The sequence below is a fragment of the Tachypleus tridentatus genome, chromosome 4 (genome assembly GCF_004210375.1).
Source record: "Tachypleus tridentatus isolate NWPU-2018 chromosome 4, ASM421037v1, whole genome shotgun sequence".
NCBI classification, from domain to species: domain Eukaryota; kingdom Metazoa; phylum Arthropoda; class Merostomata; order Xiphosura; family Limulidae; genus Tachypleus; species Tachypleus tridentatus.
The window spans coordinates 69,497,420-69,510,330 of NC_134828.1; positions in this window are offsets into that span (position 1 = coordinate 69,497,420).

Genomic DNA, 12,911 nt, shown 5'->3' on the forward strand with positions numbered 1-12,911 from the left:
CTAGTCCAAGAACCATAAATTATAAACCAAGTGATTAAATGTATTGATAACAAGAATTATACAGTTCAATGTTTATCAAATATTATTATACATACAAAACATCGGTTACTTTACTCGTTTTATAACAATACACTCTCATTAATATTTACTTTACTCGATTAATCAAAGTTGTCTTTATTTTAGAAATTGTACACAACATATGAAAATTAAATCAGCTATTCACTTTACTTACACTTTAAAGCTGACCTTCAGTGTAAAAAACAAGACTTGTAAAATGTCACACATATTCAAATGTAAGGGAATATTTAAATGTTCACTCATATACAGACAGAAAACGCGCCAAATCGACAAGTGTTTCGACCTTTTATACAAAACAGACAAAAAACCTAGAAATTTTATTTGAAGTTTCTCATGATAAAATATAATACATACCGTTTCTTTTATATTTTATAAATACAATATATTTACAATCCAAATAAGCTGTTATTTTCATTAGTCTAAGTTATGGTCTTTACCTCGCATATTTGTCCTTTAAATACAACACTGTAAGTTAAATACACAATCTCAATTTCTAGTAGCAAAAATTGGGGCTACGACATCTTCATCTTTGATTACGTCACCCCTCTCTCCCTCCCGAACTTCTGTCTTCATGTGTCATGGTAGTATATCAACTTCCGCTTGTCCAGTACTAGGTACACTATTTATGATTAAAACCAGAAGCTCCTCCGATAAATTCCTTATACTGGGGAGTCATAAGGATTGTTTGTGCATTATACTGTGTGTTTTGGCTAACACAGAATAAAAAGGACAGAATTGCATACAAAATGTTGTCACTTTCACCCTTATTAAATGAACTGCATAATAGAAGTGTTTAAGAAAAGGTAGTCTCGTAACTACATTTAGTGTACAGTTGCATAAAATTCATTCAGCTTTATCTGACTCATTCGTACTTTACGCAATGATCAGCTTAACCAGGCAAAATCATCATCAGAAATACCTATCTGACACTGACATTTACACTTTCTTCTCTCTAACTATGATGATAACCTGCAACACATCAGTCATATAAGATGACGTTAAGACTTTATTCCATAACAATGTCTTATGACACAACATTGATTTGCTATCCAAAATCTTGTCTATATCGCTTAGGACTAAGAACAATATGTACTGTGGTGTACGGTTTCCAATATTACCATAACGTGTTCCTGATTCTTCTAATGTCACATAAGCACATACTTGATGTAGTCGATCAGGACTACGATTCTGCTGATGCAGACAACTAAATGGTAGTACAGTAGATTTATTCAAGTGCTGTGCAAATTTCTGAAGATTTCTTTCAAATATATATCTTTATACGTAGCCTGTTAAGCTACTACAATAAAACATCATGATGCAAGTCTCTTCAACTATGACCGAATAGCTTGTTATATATTATAGGATACTGTAACTAACACAGAGGTAATTAACACAGAAAAAATGTCGTGATTAACATATACATTCACACACGTTTGTGATCGCCATTTTGAAAATTATGACACAGGCATGTAATAAGTGATCTATATAATATCCCCTTAAATTTCATCCAAATCTGATATTGATCTATTATTATGTTATTAACACCAAAGTTTTTTTTTAATTTGACCCAATAATGGCTATTAAAAAAACGAAAAATTAAACTTGTTTCATTCATTCATTGACGATTTGATAATTTTCTTTAGGCTTCTTGGTTGTTCATTTAGTTTTAATTGTTGTAAATATATAAAATGTATTGCATTTCACTTTTGCAGTTTGACAAAGAGCGATGTGTATTGCTCATACTGAGGCCAAACATTCACCAGTGATCTTTAACACTTTAAATACTGTCAAATATCTTCGCAATAGCAATGATATATTTGTTAATTAGTAAAAGGAAAATAAATTTTTGTTGCATCTGTGGGAGAAATGTATTTACCAGTTCTCAACTGATAATCAGATACTACAATAAAACAGCGATTCATCTGAATTATGGTGATTATGGTTAAATTTTGTGATTTTTAAAACTTGCTTCAAGTGACGTGTATTTGGTAAAACAAATTGCTATGGAGGTTTCTTTGTACGATGGCCTGATGGATGAATGAGTGTGTTAAGGATGCGAATGGATTTTGTTTTAATACTTGGATTATATTGTTGCCAAAAAACGTTTGATAAATTTGTAACACTAAAGTAAAACTGCCATGACAAATGGAAGTGATGCTTTTGTTTTCATGACTTTAATAGATATTACTAGCATAAAATATAACTTTTTCTGGTGTTTTTAGTTTAATTTTTCAAATTAATGGAAAATGCTTTTGAAGATCTGACTTCTGTGTAAGACTAACAGAAATTAATTGAATACAACATAACGAAATATTAACGTGCTTTTAATAAGATGCAAATATTGTCTCAGAGAGTGAACAAAATTTTGTTTTATACATGAGGTTTTAAATTATTTTTCATATTCTATAATTGTTCGTGGTTGGAAGAATCGATGTATGTAATAAAATAAAATAAAAAAAAACACGTGTGGTTATTGTATTTTTGCGTGTTTCTGTTTTTCTTTAATGTAAAAGTTCTTGAAATTACTTTTCAGCCCAAATTGTTTAAACCAAACTAAAAATTAAGCATATAATAAATTGAAACATCACGATGAGTTTCTTGTTTAAATCCGCCATATACTGAACCATGTATTTGTCATATATCAATTTAGGGTCTTGTTCTTCATATAATCGAAAGAAGCTGTGAGTTAAAGATATAGTGATAGATATAATGGACTTTTGCCAACAGCAAATATACTTCTACTCAAATAAAGACAGAAAATGTTCCACAAACAGCAAACAAAGTAAGCTAACAAGGATCTGTATGGGCTGCATTGAGTCACAAAGCATGCAGTATGTAATGTTAATAAAACCAAACCTTAATTTAATAACATTTTAAGGTTACGTAATTCTGAATTACTATGTTATTAATCTTCAGTTATAATAAGCGCCTCCTCTAAAATTATCATTATTGTTTTTATAGCATATTATCTGTATACTTATTTGTTTGTTGTTGATGTTCAGAATATTTAGTGTTTTAAATGTTTAATGTTTTAAAATAAAACGATTAACGTTTAGGCCTAAGTAGAGTGAACTTATTTTAAAACAGATTCATCATTTATGGAAATTTGTTAATTCATTTCTTACAGTTTTTTTTTTCTCAATTTTGGAAACCAGCAACACCTTCAATTTAAGATTTTTTTTTCTCTCTTGGTTTTCGTACTAATAATCAAAGTTTCTCTAAAAAATCTGTTATTATAGGAGGCACTTAGTCGAAACCTTAATTACTGAGGATAATTACGCTGCGAAGTGTTACAATTATTTATTCGTTTAGGCTTAAAGTTGTATATAAAATAAAGCTAGATCCAGGTGGCTGTATGTAAGAACTTAGCCCAAACATTTTATATCTGCCCCCTAGCGGCACATCTTTGGATTTACAACGCTAGAAACTGGGTTTCGATGCCCGTGGTGTGTAGATTTGTACTTAATTACAAAGTACTGTACGTATATATACATATATATATTACCTGACATGGCCACGTGGTTACGGTGCTCGACTCGTAATCTAATGACACGGGGTTAGAATCCTATTCACATCAAATATGATCGCCCATTCAGTTGTGGGGGCGTTATAATATTACGGTTATTCCCTCAGTTCGTTGGTAAAAGAGTAGCCCAAGAGTCAGCGGTGGGTGGTGATAACTAGCTGCTTTCCCTCTAGTCTTACATTGCTAAATTAGGGACGGCTACATAGACAGCCCTCGCGCGGCTTTGCGCGAAATTTAGAACAAACGAATTTTTATATAATTATTTTTCTCTTTCTGTTTTAATTACCATTTTATTGTCTAGTATTGTTTCAATAGTCTGTGTAAAATTAAGTCCAATCAATTACAGTAACTGCATAAAGATAAGTACGAGTTAACACTAATTCATATAAGATGACAGGTTTTACGTTTCACCATAATCTGCTAGCTAATACAGAGCTGCTAATTTTACCTCAGAAAGTGTTGTGCGTGACCGTCACAACTAATTGTAGATCAAAGTTATGATCTTCCTAACTTTTTGTGTATCTAATAGTTCTAGCTTTTAACTATTTATATTTGTCATAAAACATTACTTCTAGCCCGGTTACATTTTTGAAATTGTATTCTCGTCGCATAGGGATTTTCAAGAATTAGAAGAAGGTATAATAATAGTATTTCAGCCACACTATGTTCAATATAAACATCATAACAATTGTTATTGTAAAAAATGCTTATATAAATAGGATTACTAAAACTGCTGTGATTGTTGTGTCCCAGCCAACCTGGTGAACTTCAGGTCGAGTGCAACATGTCATCGTCAATGGATATGGCGAACACGGTGTAGTTGGAAGACTACACTCTTCATACACTCTTATGATTCTTTAAGATTTATGAGAAACTAAATAAATAATGTAATGTTTAAAAATATAATAGCCCTTATAATAAATATAATAAATTAAATCATGCTTCGCTAGCTTGTAAAAAGTGTTTGCACCATAAGAATTACCGTTATAACAAATGGTTTATATAAACAGTGTTCCGAATGTTTACTGAGCTATTGTGTCCCAGCCGGTCAGATGAGCTTTGGATTGAATGAAATGCGAATATGAATATGAATGTGGTTGGCATAATATTATTATACACTCTTTTAATTTGTGAAAACCCACGAAAGACAAGATAAAGAGTGCAGTATTAAAAATATAATAGGCCGGATATTAATGTCTAATGACAAGTAAAATTAATTTTAATCGTTTTAACCAGCTAGAAAAATTTTCACATCAAAACAGTTCTTTTTATCGTAATAACTATTTTGGGTGAAAGGTAAGAAGAACCTTCACAGAACACTTTATCAATCATTTTATTTATTACGCAGAAACCAAAAACACGCGTTTAATTCTCTCAGGTTGTTTACGATTATTTAAAAAACTGGCATCATATATTTTGAATTTTTACTTTATTTCCTTCGTAAGTGATACTCTAATAGTAATAATTAAACTTCTAAAGCCGAAAATTTTTGCTTTCAGATCCTATACTTCAAAATGCTCCTAAAAACTACTTTTGTAATCGAAAGTCTTTCTTGCCAAAATTGAACAGTTGAAACTAGGAATGCATATCTCATCATAGTAGTTCATACGATAAGTATCTAGAAACAAGTTTTAGAGTCTTGTGTGTAATTTATTATCTTTATAACTAACAAGGGCGGCCCGGCATGGCCAGGTGGGTTAAGGCGTTCGACTCGTAATCTAAGGGTCGAGGGTTTGAATCCCGGTCACACCAAATATGCTGGCCTTTTCAGCCGTGGGGGCGTTATAATGTGACGATCAATCCCACTATTCGTTGGTAAAATAGTAGAGTGGGCAGTGGATGGTGATGGCCAGCTGCCTTCCCTCTAGTCCTACACTGCTAAATTAGGGATGGCTAGTGCAGATAGCCTTCGTGTAGCTGTACGCGAAATTCAAAACGCAAATACTTCGCACTTTACACTAGTTCTGCAAATCCTCAGGTTTGATCAACTAAATGGCAACTGGTAAGAGGAGCAAAAAAAATAAATGAAGGTAATATATGTCTAGCTATTCTGTTATTGTTAATATGTAATATATGTCTAGCTATTCTGTTATTGTTAATATGTAATATATGTCTAGCTATTCTGTTATTGTTAATATGTAACATATGTCTAGCTATTCTCTTATTGTAAATATGTAATATATGTCTAGCTATTCTGTTATTGTTAATATGTAATATATGTCTAGCTATTCTCTTATTGTTAATATGTAACATATGTCTAGCTATTCTCTTATTGTTAATATGTAACATATGTCTAGCTATTCTCTTATTGTTAATATGTGATGTTACTTTGCATGCAATATTTTTGAAAAAACGATATGAAAACAGCATGTAGTACTCAATACTTGTATTTCCATATTGAATAATTATTTTTTATCAAAAATACTGTATTTAAAATTCTGATATTTTATGTACAAAAAACTTATAATATGCACTGAAATCTTTTTAAATTTCGTGAAGATATACGGATCATATCATATCTGACGATGTATCGATACAATTGTATCACGGCTTCACGATATGATACTCGTAATGTATCCCCCATACCTTTAGTTGAAACTAACTGAGAAGCGAACTAAAAAACTATAAATAAAAACCAATCTTGGATGTCTACAGACAACTTAGAATATTATGTCGACAAAGAACTTTACTTATATGTCTGATTGATATGCTGTAGAAACCATAAACTTCACCTCAAAATATTGTTAAAATCGCAAATAAAACGAACAGTTACTTGATCAGAGATCTTTCTTGGATATAAATACTTTTTATTATTGATCTGAATTTCTTAGAGTAAAAAAGAAGAAGATAATTGAAGACACGCTCCATCAAGCACTTCTATATTGAAGAGTTGACTTGTCACAAAATACGACCACAGTATTAACACAGTTCCTGTATTTTCAAAGTAACTGTTTACAAACCGAATGAATTTTTGGAGTTCTAAAGGATGCTCAGTTAAGGACACTGAAACAACTGAATAACAGTGATGGGCGGTTGATGATGGATGATGTGAAGGCAATAATGTCTACACAAACAGATGGAGCCGGCAGTTCGCACAGAGTTGTTGTAGCTCACGCAACGGCTGAAGGACATTCGTATCTATGAGAGCACATTTGGGTTTAACATGATCTACGATGTTGTCTCTCTTCTCCGCCTTATGAAAGATAATGCATAAAGAACGACAATTCTTCACGAAGACTTTCAAATATTCGTGGAATAATTTCAAATGGTCTCTACGGTTCATGTGTCTCTCTCTCTTTCTTTATGTATATATGAGTGAATGTGTGTGTGTGTGTGCATTCATTATGAATATTGGTTAATCTAATGAACTGTGCAACGTTATCTTTGTTTTTCTCTGACATTGATGAAGTTAAGGAAAAATAATAAGATGTGTTCTGGAATTTTTTATCTATACGATTTTGTATATTGAACTTTCATTTGGAGCACATCATAGTTTCTGTTATTCAAACTGGAAGTAGAAAGGAATATTCTTCAATTTTAAGTTTTATCTTTTTCTCGAAATGTTACACTTTTTTCTTCTAAGTGCTAACAACATTTAATACTTTATAAAACTGATTTATATAAAATGTACGTGTTTTACTTATAGTAAATCTATAATTGTTGTGTCCATCTAGGGGAAATGATCCCCTGATTTTACCAGTCTAAATCCGAAGACATTTCACTGTCCTGGCAGGTAAATGTAAATATTTACGTTTACAAGACCATTAAACGTCAATTTTTTTAAAGCTTGGTGGATGATGTAATGGTTGAACCGTTTCTTTAAGTAATTCTAAACTAAAAACTTCAAATTAGATAAAATTTCTAGGGGAAAATCTAGCTTTGAGTATACTTAGAATTCAGTATTATAGAGGTTCAGTATATATTCCATTTTCCGAATATGCGCAGTTTAACTCATAATATATTGTGAGCCTGTTATATATTTCAACATAATATTTATGTTAATACACAATTTGTTAATTTGTTGAGAAGTGTTCAAAATAATTATGCTTTTAGTTTTAGTTTTTACGTGCGTGGAACCTTTTTTAATTATGTGGTTATTATGTACCTACCACATTTTGAGTTTTTTATAAATTCATTTGCCATGCACATGTTACGTTTTATTCTGTGTGTTTTTATTTAAACAGTGTGATAAATAAAGGTTCCTGTATGAGAAAGTTATTTCAAATAAATATTTGTAGCAAAAAACAAAATAAAATTAAAGATAAAGGTAAAAATAGAAAAAAGGGATTGTTCTAGAAAGTATTTGTGAAATATATAGATTCTGCTCTTGATAGATCTGTTAATATGGTGAAATTTGTAACAATACATGTATTTAAATTACCAAATAAAAAAATCAAATTTTTTCAAGTACCTGTTAAGTTTTGAATTTAAAAATTATTCATGTTAACATTTTAATTATAGATTTAATTAATTTTAGATTAAAATGGAATCGTATACCTATATTCGTTTCAGTAAAGAAAGTGAGGAATATTATAACGTAACTTATTTTAAACATAAAGTTTGCCTTATATGGTTCATAAAACTTTTCAAGAAGATATTCTTTCCCATAAAATCATTTCATCCTATAGTTAGTTTTAATTATAACAAACCTATAAGACCTCTTCTCTTTAACTATAAAAAACTGCTTAAGAATTTAATCAAACAAAAGTTGACAATTTATCTTGTAACTGTAATAATATAATAGTGTCTTTAAATTATGTATTTCATAATCATGCAATTACAGAAAACATGGAAGTAGTTAAAGATAAAGAATTACAATCTATATTAAAGAATGGTACTAAATATATAATTTATGACACAAAAAATGTAAAATCTTAAAGATATAGAGAAAACTTTTGATAATTATATTTTTAAAGTAAGGAAACAATACTGTTATCCGCCATCTTTTTCTTTTCAATGGAAATTATATTTTATTAAATCCAAAAAGAACTGATTAAAAACCCTAAATTTATCTCGTTGCAAATTAAATATTTCTTTAAAGTCTTTAAAAATCGAATAAAAGAAACTAACAAACAATTTATTATTACTTCGAGTGATAAAGCAGTTTGTAATTTTGGCTTTTTGTGTAGAAATTTTATGCTCAAATTTACTTTATAAAATTAATACTATAAGTACTAAAACTACTTTATAGAAAAATAATGTTATTATTAACTTAAAAAAGGCCATTATAAAATAAAATATCCATACAGATTATTCTTGCATGAATTTAAAATTTTTATATGCAATTCTAAAATTACATAAAAATCTCGTGAAGTTCAGATTTATTACAAAATCTTTAAACACAGTTATTGAATCTGTCTTAACAATATTCTAGATGTCTTGTTTTTAAGAAAAATAAAAACACGGTTTTGAAATAACCAGAAAAAATATTTTTGGTTTTTAAAAAATATATTCCAGGTTTGAAAAGTTTCAATTATTCAAAAACCGTCAATTCTAATTTTACATATGACTTTATTACAATGTAAGCTAAAATAGAGCTGAAAGATTTGGCCAGAGTTTTTAATGACTTGTTTAATAATTTTATAAATAATGAACAAACTGCACCTAAATTTGAATTTACTAAAATCCAATGTAAAAATTCCATATCTGTATTTATAACAGTTATATTGTATAACTTTTAATTAACATGTGTATAAGCAAACGTTGAATATTTCAATGGGAACGAACTTCTCTTCAAACATGGCCAACCTGTATTTGTTCTTTTATGAAAGCTTACTTAGGAAGCAGAAGAACACATGTCCTCTCAGTTAGTGTACATACACTACTATTAACGACCATGTTAGGTTGATTTAGTTAACTGTGCCCCTCCCTCCTTTCCAACAAAACGTCGTGAACAAAAGGTAGAATCCAATCTTTAATATCGAAATCTACCTATCAAACACACTAGTGTCAAAGTTCTTTCTTTTTAAAAATCACATTGTTCACTGAAGACACGGGATCCACCGCCCACGTAGCCACACACACACACACACGAATGACAGCAAATAAATAGTAGTAACGCACGCTCACCTACGTTAGCATCGATTAATAAACTTCATCCTATTGAACAAAATAATAACTAAACTATCACATAAGAAAGTTGTTGAATATACCCACAAGTATCGTACTAGCAACACATGATACATCCAAATGATTTTCAGAGATTTAGTTTGGGCTTACAAAGTAACTTTAACAGTCTGTTATGTTCTCAACTTTTAAGTTCATGCAATGGTAGGTTTTATTTATTTATGAAGCTTATATTTTTCGTCTGCCAAGTACTTATTTCAACCTTCACTGACGCAAAATTACTTTATACAAGAAGAACAGCGCAATAATAAACAACGCCTAACTGGTCTATTTAAATAGTTAGTGTGTAATATGAGAGGTGGGATATAGAGCATTTCATTCCTCGATGTAAATAAATCATCACGTGGAAAATTGTTTTCAAGTAAAACCACCGCAGGAAATGGAATCTCAGACGAATATCCAAATATAATGACCAGAAGAAGCAAATAATTGTCCTCCTGGATAAACCACGTAAACAAAGAAGGCCTAGAGAAGATTAATTTTTGTTCAATCTACATTGGTAGTGAAACACTGCAGTCGTTGTTCAGGTACAATTAACAATAAAATTATTCGAAACTTTTATACAACAAGCTTTATTATCTCGACTTCACAGAAGCTTTAAAAACAAATGATTATCATCAGCTATTATAATTTTTTCAACATTTTCTTCTTCGTTTTCAATCTTTCCTTTTCCTCATTAGAATAATTTATGTGATGCTTTCTTTTCTTAGATTTACTAATTAATCCTGTGGGTTTTAATCTACTTTTCTCTAAGTATCAACGAGTAAAATACGAAACATTAACCTCAGTTACACTTACACTAACGTAACATAATTTATCAGACTCGTCTGAGATGAAGTATGTTATGTAACATTTGTTAATTAGTAAAAAGCAAGTTTAAGAAATGTTGATAAATATTAAATGTATAATTCACTTAAAAACGTGGGACACTTCTCGATAAGTCGAATGAGTAGTAAAATTTCACAAAACTGAAGTTTTGAACTTTTAGAACATCTTACGTGCACGTGGACTAAACGGCTAGGTCAGTAATTACTATGATTCATATGTAACTGTCCTTAGTTTTGAGGTACGGAAAGAAAGTATGGCAACCAATAAGTACTATCTACTATTTTATAAGTTTCGTTCACCTCTTTGAAGTGAATAACAGGTTTAACTGCCATTTTAATAAGGCGGCCCCAGATGAAAGTACGAGGCGTGTACAACAGCGTCACTTCTCGAACTCTAGATCGTTCGATCAGCAGACCGACACGACACACTAACTAGTAGGCTGGGTCCCACTTACAAAACTCTATATATATTCAACCATAAGATCAAAACAGTTATTGTACATATATAAAAAATGTTATTTACAACTTTTTATTTTTAGAATTTGCTTTTAGGTTCCTTCCTTCCTTTACTGGTGTCCCCCGGATTTACAACGCTAAAGTCAGGAGTTCGATTCCCCTTGGTAGACTAAGCAGAGAGCCCGATGCGGCTTTGCTATAACAAAACCTTTTACTGGCGTTGTTGTCAGTCGATAACAACTGTTTGCAGTCACTTATCTTTGGTGACAAATTAATTAAGTTACACTGTTGGGCCTAGAAACTTGGTTTCCATTGATACCTTACAGCTGTATAGATTTCTTTCTACTTGTTATTTAGGAAATCAGGACCGGAACATTGATATGTTTCTCAGATTTGGTAACAAACGATTTATGTTCTTCTGTGTTTAGTAGGCAGACTTACCACTTTCTTATTTATAGTTAATTTCATTAATGTTGTTACGTTTTATATTCATAGTAATATTGAACGATGTCTTAGATTATTAGTAGCAATTCTTAATAATATTTTGATTCATTATCGTTGAATCGTTAGATTTAGATATAAACAAAATGTCTTACAACTGTCGATCATTCAATATATTCTGATCTCTAAACATTTTGGCCCGGCACGGCCAGGTGGATATGACCATGGATTCGAATCCCCGCCGCACCAAACATGCTCGTCCTTTCAGTTCTAGGTATGTTATAATATGACAGTCAGTCCCATCATTCGTTAGTAAAAAAGTAGCCTAAGAGTTGGTGGTAGGGGATGATGAATAGTTGCCTTCCCACTAGTCTTACACTGCTAAATTAGGGACGGCTATCCCAGATAGTTCTCGTGTAGCTTTGCGCGAAATTCAGAAAAACAAACGAAATCTATATGTTTTAGCTACATGAAGTATTAAACTGTAGAATTATGAACTTTCATTCAGTTACAAACTAAATAAGGGTTTGGTTTGGTTTGAATTTCGCGCACAGCTATAAAAGGTTTATCTGCAGTATCCGTCCCTAGTTAGGAAGGAAAACTAGTCAACACAACCCACTACTAACTCTTGGGTCATTAGTTTACCAAAATGCCTGGCATGGCCAAGCGCGTAAGGCGTACGACTCGTAATCCGAGGGTCGCGGGTTCGCGCCCGCGTCGCGCTAAACATGTTCGCCCTCCCAGCTGTGGGGGCGTTATAATGTGATGGTCAATCCCACTTTTCGTTGGTAAAAGAGTAGCCCAAGAGTTGGCGGTGGGTGGTGATGACTAGCTGCCTTCCCTCTAGTCTTACACTGCTAAATTAGGGACGGCTAGCACAGATAGCCCTCGAGTAGCTTTGTGCGAAATTCTAAAACAAACAAAAAACAAAGTTTACCAAATATTAGTGGAATTTATCATCACATATAACGTCCCATGGCTGAAAGGGCGAGCATGTTCGGCGAGGTGGGTTCGAATGCGTGACCTGCAGATTGCAAAGCGACCACACTAATTACCAAACTATGCCAGGTCTTAGATTTAGGATATTTCATGATCTAGTAGTTATGATGCTTGTCTCGTTATATGTAAGTCATGGGTTCGAATCAACCTCGTCAGACATGCTTCCCCTTTCAGCCATGGGGACTTTATGAATAACGATAAGGTTTATCATAGTTTCATTTGTTGATATGTTTCGTTTTGCTTTTTCAATTTTTCACTGAAAGCTACAGAAAGGTTATCTGCCCACAGACGTCCCTAATCTTTAACTTATAGACTAGAGGGAAGGTAGTTAGCTATTTAATAGTTCCCACCGCCAAACTTAAAGCTATTCGTGTCTTACGTAGGTTTCATAGTCCAGGAACTCTACCCATAAGGCCATACCCAGCCTCAAAAGTTTAGAATTAGTTAACTTAGAATCT